The sequence below is a fragment of the Tupaia chinensis genome, unplaced genomic scaffold, assembly GCF_000334495.1.
Source record: "Tupaia chinensis unplaced genomic scaffold, TupChi_1.0 Scaffold146604_1, whole genome shotgun sequence".
In the NCBI taxonomy this organism is placed as follows: Eukaryota; Metazoa; Chordata; class Mammalia; order Scandentia; family Tupaiidae; genus Tupaia; species Tupaia belangeri.
In genome coordinates, this window is record NW_006206460.1 from 249,732 (window position 1) to 257,201 (window position 7,470).

Genomic DNA, 7,470 nt, shown 5'->3' on the forward strand with positions numbered 1-7,470 from the left:
GCGGCGTGGTCATCCCCCCTGGGGGGTGATTTCTCGCTTTCTGTCTCTATGTCTCTCTCTGTCTGTCTGGTGAGTGGACGCGCCCTATAGCGAAAAAACCTCTCCAAGAAAAAAAAAAAGAAAATACAAGCCAACAGGAAGACCAAAGGGAAGACCAAAAGGAAGGAAAAATACCAGACGGTTACCAGAGATAAGAAACAGATTAGAAGTAAAGGCCATAAGCTGCCATTTATAGAATCAGAGAATACAGGAATCCCATTACTGTGGAGGAAAATTTTAACTTTTGAGCAAGCTGTGGCCAGAGGATTATTTTAACTACATTAAACACCACTTTCAGGAATCCTTGAATAAAATGAATGTTAGTGAAGATTGAGAAAAAGAAGATCTTGATAGCCATAGATACAAATATTTGGATGATGGATCCATTTCTCCTTTTGAAGAGCCAGTAACAGATGAAGCGATGAATCTTGAGCCTGATGATGAATGTGATATCAAGTTGGTAGAGGATAGTTGTTTTATAATAAGTTCTGAATTCCCAGTTTCCAAGAAGACGAATGTATACTAAACAAACTTCTTTGTCTAAAAAGAGAGCTTCAAAGGCTACAAACACTCGGCAGAAGACAGAATGGCCTGAAAAGAAGACAGGAACGTGAATGGAAAAGAAGGATTTTTATCTTGAAAATGTCTGGAATTATAGGTATTGCCACATCCCACAGATGTTGAGGGACAAGCCTGAACTGATCTCTGTGTAGAGGGTGTCAGAATTTGAAAACCAGGCCGATACAGCCGTGCTAAAAGTGTAAGGCTTTCCATTGTTTTTGCTTCTAGCTTCTGTTGATAGCATTGGCAGCGTGGACGCAAACACATGTTCATGCTATGCATGCATCTCCTGAAGAACTTCCACAATGCCTCATTCTAGTTTCAACCGGACACAGTCCATCAGTGTCCAAAATTGTTAATGTGGCTAAATTGAGACACAGGTTATGCTTCCATCACAGTAAACGTATTACAGTGGTGACAATGAGACCTGTAACATTTTGTTAATTAAAAAACTTCTTTGGTTAGATTTATCCCTAGATATCTTACACCTTTTGTGGCTATGACAAATGGAATTACTTTTTTTCCAGTTCTATCACAGTATGCCTGTTGCTCATATAAAGAAATGCTATAGATTACTATATGTTGATTTTTGTACTGCAAATTTACTATATTCATTTATTACTTTCAGAAAGTTTTTCATGGATACCATTGGGTCTTTTATCTTTTCCTATCTGAATGCCTTTTATTTTTTCCTCTTTTCTGATTGTGTTGGCCAGGACTTCCAGTACTAGATTGAAGAGGAGTGGAGAAAGTGGGCATCCTTGTCTTGTACCAGTTTTTAGTGGAAAAACTGTCAGCTTTTTCACATTCAGAATGATGTTCACTATGTGTTTTTCATAAATAGCTTTTATTGTGTTGAGAAATGATCCTTCTATGCTGATTTTTCTGAGTGTCTTGATCATGAAGGGTGTTGTATCTTATGAAATGCTTTTTCTGCATCAATTGATATGACCATATGGTTTTTATCTTTCTTCCTGTTAATATGGTGTATTACATTTATGGTTTTGCATATGTTGGACCAACATTGCATTCCTGAATAAAGCCTACCTGGTCGTGGTGTGTAATCTTTTTAACGTGTTGGATACAATTTTACTTGTATCTTGTAGAGAATTTTTGCATTTGTATTCATCAGGGATACTAACGGTATAGTTTTCCTTCCTTGTCCTTTCCTTATCTGTTTTAAAGATAAGGGTGATAGAGGTTTCATAGAATGAATTAGGGAGAGATTCACCCTTTTGGATCTTTAGAAATAACTTGAGAAGAATGGGGGTTAACTCTTCTTTGAAATTTTTGTAGAAATCAGAAGCCGTCAGGACCAGGACTTTTCTTTGTTAGGTGGTTATTTATTACTGATTCAATCTCCTGGCTTGTTATGGGCCTATTCACACTTTCTATATCCTCCTGGCTCAATTTTGGTAGATTATGAGTCCAAGAATGTGTCCATCTCTTCCAGATTTTCTTGTTTGTTGGCATATAGTTGTTCATAATATCCTCTAATGATGTTTTGTAGTTCTATATGTCTGTTGTCATATTGCCTGACATTCAGTGAAAATGTTATTTTTCCTGGTTCTTTTCTCTCTTCTTCTTAATTAGTCTAGCTAGTGGTGTATCAATTTTGTTTATCTTTTCAAGGAAAAAGCTTTTACTTTCATTTATTTTTTGTATATTTTATTTATTTTCTATTTCATTTATTTCTGCTTAGATCTTTATTATTTCTTTTCTCCTGGAGCTTTTTGGATTTTTTTTTGCTGTTGCTTTTTCAGTTCTCCGAGGCACGATGTTGGGTGGTCTATTTACCTTCTTTCCATCATCTTCTTATGTGCACTAATTGCTATGAACTTCCCTCTTATGACTGCTTTTGCAGTGTCCCAAAGATTATGGAAACTCATGTCCTCATTGTCATTGGCTTCCCTGAATCTTTTGATTTCAGTCTTTATTTCTTCAGTAGTTGTGAAGTCATTCAGGAGTAGGTTATTTAGTTTCCATGTATTTGTGTATTTTTGAGGGTTTTTCTTGAAATTAACATCAAATTTATTTCCATTATGATTAGAGAAAATGCTGGATATAGTTTCTATGGCTTTGAATCTGTAGAGGTTTGCTTCGTGTCCTGTCCTGTAGTCAATGAAAATGTTTGAAAAGGTTTGAAAAGGTTCCATGTGGGGGTGAGAAAAAGTAAATCTTGTGGTTTTTGGGTGGTAAGTTCTACAGATGTCTGCTAAATTAATTTGATTTATGATATTCTTTATCTCTTTACTTATTTTTTCTTTAGATGATCTGTCCAGGGGAGATAGTGCAGTGTTGAGTTCTCCAACAATTAGTGTGTTGAAGTCTATCTTTCCTTTTTGATCTAACAGTCGTTCCTTTACACATTTGAGTTCTCCTTAATTAGTTGCATTGATATTTATAAGCATTATATCTTTTTTGATGGATTAGCCCTTTTACTATTATATAGTGACTTTTTTTTTTGTCTCTTTGAACTGTTTTTGTTTTAAAGCCCATTTTGTCAAAAATTAGTATCACAACTCCAGCTCTTTTTTGGTTCCCATTTGCATGGAATACCTTTTTCCAGCTCTTCACTTTTAGCCTATGTAAGTTTTATCCATGAGATGAATTTCTTGTAGACAACAGATAGAGGGTTTCTGGGTTCCCCCCTCCCCATTCAACCAGTGTGTGTCTCTTGATTGGAGAATTTAATCCATTAGCATTCAATGTTATTATTGATATTTCTGGACTTGTCCCTACCTTTAAGTTGGCCATTGTCTTGGTAGTCTTTTATTTCCTTATTTTTGGCTGTTCATTTTTTAGTTTTCCTGAAACAGGACTCTCTTCAGAGTTTTTTTAAAGATCTGGCCTGGTCTGGCAAATTCTTTCAGGTTTTGTTTGTCTAAGAAGGTTTTAATCTTTTTTTCCCATATGATGGATAATCTTGCTGGATATAATAATGTTAGTTGAAATTGTTTTTCTCTTAACAGTTTCAATATATTTTCCCATTCTTTCTTTCCTTGCATTGTTTCTGTTTAAAGTTTCAGTGTTAGCCTGATGAGATGACCGTTGTAGGTCACTTGTTGTTTCTCTCTTGCTAATTTTAGTATCTTTTCTTTATCTGTGGTTTTGGCCAGTCTGGCTAAGATGCACCTTGGGTAGGATCTTCTTGGATTGATTCTGTTTGGGGTCCTTTGTATTTCTTGGGTCTGGATTTTTGAGTGCTTCTCTAGACTTGGGAAGTTTTTTTACAAGATTTCATGAAATAGATTTTCCATGCCTTTATTAGTTTCTTCACCTTTTGGGATACCAATTATTTGGATGTTTGGTCGTTTAATGGAATCTATTATTTCTTGTATATTATCCTCATTTTTTGGGTCATTTAATCTCTCTTTTTGCTATTATTTTTCTAGATCAGAGGTTTTATCTTTTATGTTGGAGATTTGATCTTCAGCATGGTTTAATTGACTTTTAATACTTTTGAGAGAGTTTTTGATTTCCTGTATTACAGACTTCATCTCTAATAGTTCCATCTGTTTCTTTCTTGTAGTGTTAATTTCTTCTTTCAAATCATGGAAGGACTTCCTCATCTCCTGGATTTTGTTGTCTCTTTTCTGGTCCAACTCATAGAATTTTGTCACTATGAATGTTCTGAATTATTCCTCTGACATTTCGGTAACTTTTTCTGTTTATTTATTTATTTATTTATTTTTCCTTCAAGAGATGGGGGGAGTTATTGTGTTCTTTGGATGGAGACATACTTTCTGGTTTCTTCAAACCTGAGGCTCTTCTACTTTAAGCCATTGGGTGATATATTCAGTTTTGGATACCTTTTTGAAGAAAGTTTCTGCCACTGGGAACAAGTTTGCTTCCCTTTTGCTATGGATTGATGTGTGCTGAAGTCTCTCTTCGGCTAGGTTTGGCAATGTGGTCCCCACAGGAAGAGCCTTCTATTCAGGTGTCTGAAGAGCAGTTTCTCTTTTTTTTGCAGGTAGTTCAGTAGAAGGGTGGACTCCAGGGAGCCTCACAATACAAGGGTATTTGAAAACTATGATTCTAGACCTGTCTAGTCCCTCTGGGTGGGTGGAGGATGAGGAGAAGATGACAACATAAGAGGGAAGAAAAAGCATGAAAGAGAAAAAAGAAAAAGTGTGTGCATGGTCTATGATTTTGCCGGGGGCTGCAGATGGAACTGGGCTATGTGGGAGAGCTGGGGGCTGCCCTATTGGGCAGTAGGAAGTAGGAAAATAGCAAAAGAAAGAATTAAAAAAAAAAGTAGCCTACTTTTTTGGTATGTGGTGGGGGGACTGTCAGATCAGGAGAACTGGGCTGGGGCTGGAGTTGGAGCTGGGGCCGGAGTTGGAGCTGGGGCCAGGGCCAGTGAAAGGCCCTGTCTCAGTGTCCCTGACTGGCTAGGAGGCTGTAGATAGAACTGGGCTCTCCTGGAGAGCTGGGGGCTGCCCTTTCTGGGGGTGGAAGGATGTTCTGAGGTTGGGAGAGCTGGGCTGGGGCTGGAGCTGGAGCTGTGGTCGGGGCCAGTGAAAGGCCCTGCTTTAGTGTCTCTAACTGGCCAGGGGGCTGCAGATGGAACTCACAAAAATTTCTGATAGTTAATTTTAGTGGAAGAAATTGTCTCTCTTTTCTTTTTTTTAATTTATTCATTTATTTTTTTAATTTCAATTTATTTATTTGCATTCATTCACTGTACATCATTACAACATACAAAATGAGATTTTCCATCCAGAGTACACTGTATATTGTCTCAGTCAAGCACATCAACCAACATGTTATTGTCAGAAAATGATCTTCTTTAAAGTTTCAGTGTTAGCCTGATGAGATGACCGTTGTAGGTCACTTGTTGTTTCTCTCTTGCTAATTTTAGTATCTTTTCTTTATCTGTGGTTTTGGCCAGTCTGGCTAAGATGCACCTTGGGTAGGATCTTCTTGGATTGATTCTGTTTGGGGTCCTTTGTATTTCTTGGGTCTGGATTTTTGAGTGCTTCTCTAGACTTGGGAAGTTTTTTTACAAGATTTCATGAAATAGATTTTCCATGCCTTTATTAGTTTCTTCACCTTCTGGGATACCAATTATTTGGATGTTTGGTCGTTTAATGGAATCTATTATTTCTTGTATATTATCCTCATTTTTTGGGTCATTTAATCTCTCTTTTTGCTATTATTTTTCTAGATCAGAGGTTTTATCTTTTATGTTGGAGATTTGATCTTCAGCATGGTTTAATTGACTTTTAATACTTTTGAGAGAGTTTTTGATTTCCTGTATTACAGACTTCATCTCTAATAGTTCCATCTGTTTCTTTCTTGTAGTGTTAATTTCTTCTTTCAAATCATGGAAGGACTTCCTCATCTCCTGGATTTTGTTGTCTCTTTTCTGGTCCAACTCATAGAATTTTGTCACTATGAATGTTCTGAATTATTCCTCTGACATTTCGGTAACTTTTTCTGTTTATTTATTTATTTATTTATTTTTCCTTCAAGAGATGGGGGGAGTTATTGTGTTCTTTGGATGGAGACATACTTTCTGGTTTCTTCAAACCTGAGGCTCTTCTACTTTAAGCCATTGGGTGATATATTCAGTTTTGGATACCTTTTTGAAGAAAGTTTCTGCCACTGGGAACAAGTTTGCTTCCCTTTTGCTATGGATTGATGTGTGCTGAAGTCTCTCTTCGGCTAGGTTTGGCAATGTGGTCCCCACAGGAAGAGCCTTCTATTCAGGTGTCTGAAGAGCAGTTTCTCTTTTTTTTGCAGGTAGTTCAGTAGAAGGGTGGACTCCAGGGAGCCTCACAATACAAGGGTATTTGAAAACTATGATTCTAGACCTGTCTAGTCCCTCTGGGTGGGTGGAGGATGAGGAGAAGATGACAACATAAGAGGGAAGAAAAAGCATGAAAGAGAAAAAAGAAAAAGTGTGTGCATGGTCTATGATTTTGCCGGGGGCTGCAGATGGAACTGGGCTATGTGGGAGAGCTGGGGGCTGCCCTATTGGGCAGTAGGAAGTAGGAAAATAGCAAAAGAAAGAATTAAAAAAAAAAGTAGCCTACTTTTTTGGTATGTGGTGGGGGGACTGTCAGATCAGGAGAACTGGGCTGGGGCTGGAGTTGGAGCTGGGGCCGGAGTTGGAGCTGGGGCCAGGGCCAGTGAAAGGCCCTGTCTCAGTGTCCCTGACTGGCTAGGAGGCTGTAGATAGAACTGGGCTCTCCTGGAGAGCTGGGGGCTGCCCTTTCTGGGGGTGGAAGGATGTTCTGAGGTTGGGAGAGCTGGGCTGGGGCTGGAGCTGGAGCTGTGGTCGGGGCCAGTGAAAGGCCCTGCTTTAGTGTCTCTAACTGGCCAGGGGGCTGCAGATGGAACTCACAAAAATTTCTGATAGTTAATTTTAGTGGAAGAAATTGTCTCTCTTTTCTTTTTTTTAATTTATTCATTTATTTTTTTAATTTCAATTTATTTATTTGCATTCATTCACTGTACATCATTACAACATACAAAATGAGATTTTCCATCCAGAGTACACTGTATATTGTCTCAGTCAAGCACATCAACCAACATGTTATTGTCAGAAAATGATCTTCCATTTCTTGTTTTCTATATGTTTTGCTTTCTCCCCCCCCCATCCTTGATTCCCTATCTCTTACCCTCTGCCATCTTCCACTCTCCTCCCACACTGTCTCTGGTATCTATGTTTGCTTTCTATACTGCTTTTCCATTCTTCCCCCTACATTTTATTGAATCACCAAAGGCCCTAATCAATCCAAATACCCTCATAGCAAACACAGGTGACACACACATTTCCATGAACACAAGTCTAACTTTACACATCCTATAAAGTAGCACCTAGCTGGGGCTACATATCCTACTGCAGTCATTGAATAGATA

The 7,470-nt window shown here is 38.1% G+C and overlaps 1 non-coding gene and 1 pseudogene across 1 annotated transcript; both read left to right on the top strand.

Moving 5' to 3' along the window:
• The window catches only part of LOC102485043 (TATA box-binding protein-associated factor RNA polymerase I subunit D pseudogene), a 1,052-nt pseudogene extending 399 nt beyond the window's left edge, over positions 1–653 (top strand).
• Positions 654–906: 253 nt separating this feature from the next.
• LOC114006260 (small nucleolar RNA SNORA1) lies at positions 907–1,038 on the top strand. The gene has a single exon (XR_003547999.1). It is a non-coding gene; the product is annotated as a small nucleolar RNA SNORA1 (small nucleolar RNA).
• Positions 1,039–7,470: the final 6,432 nt, after the last annotated feature.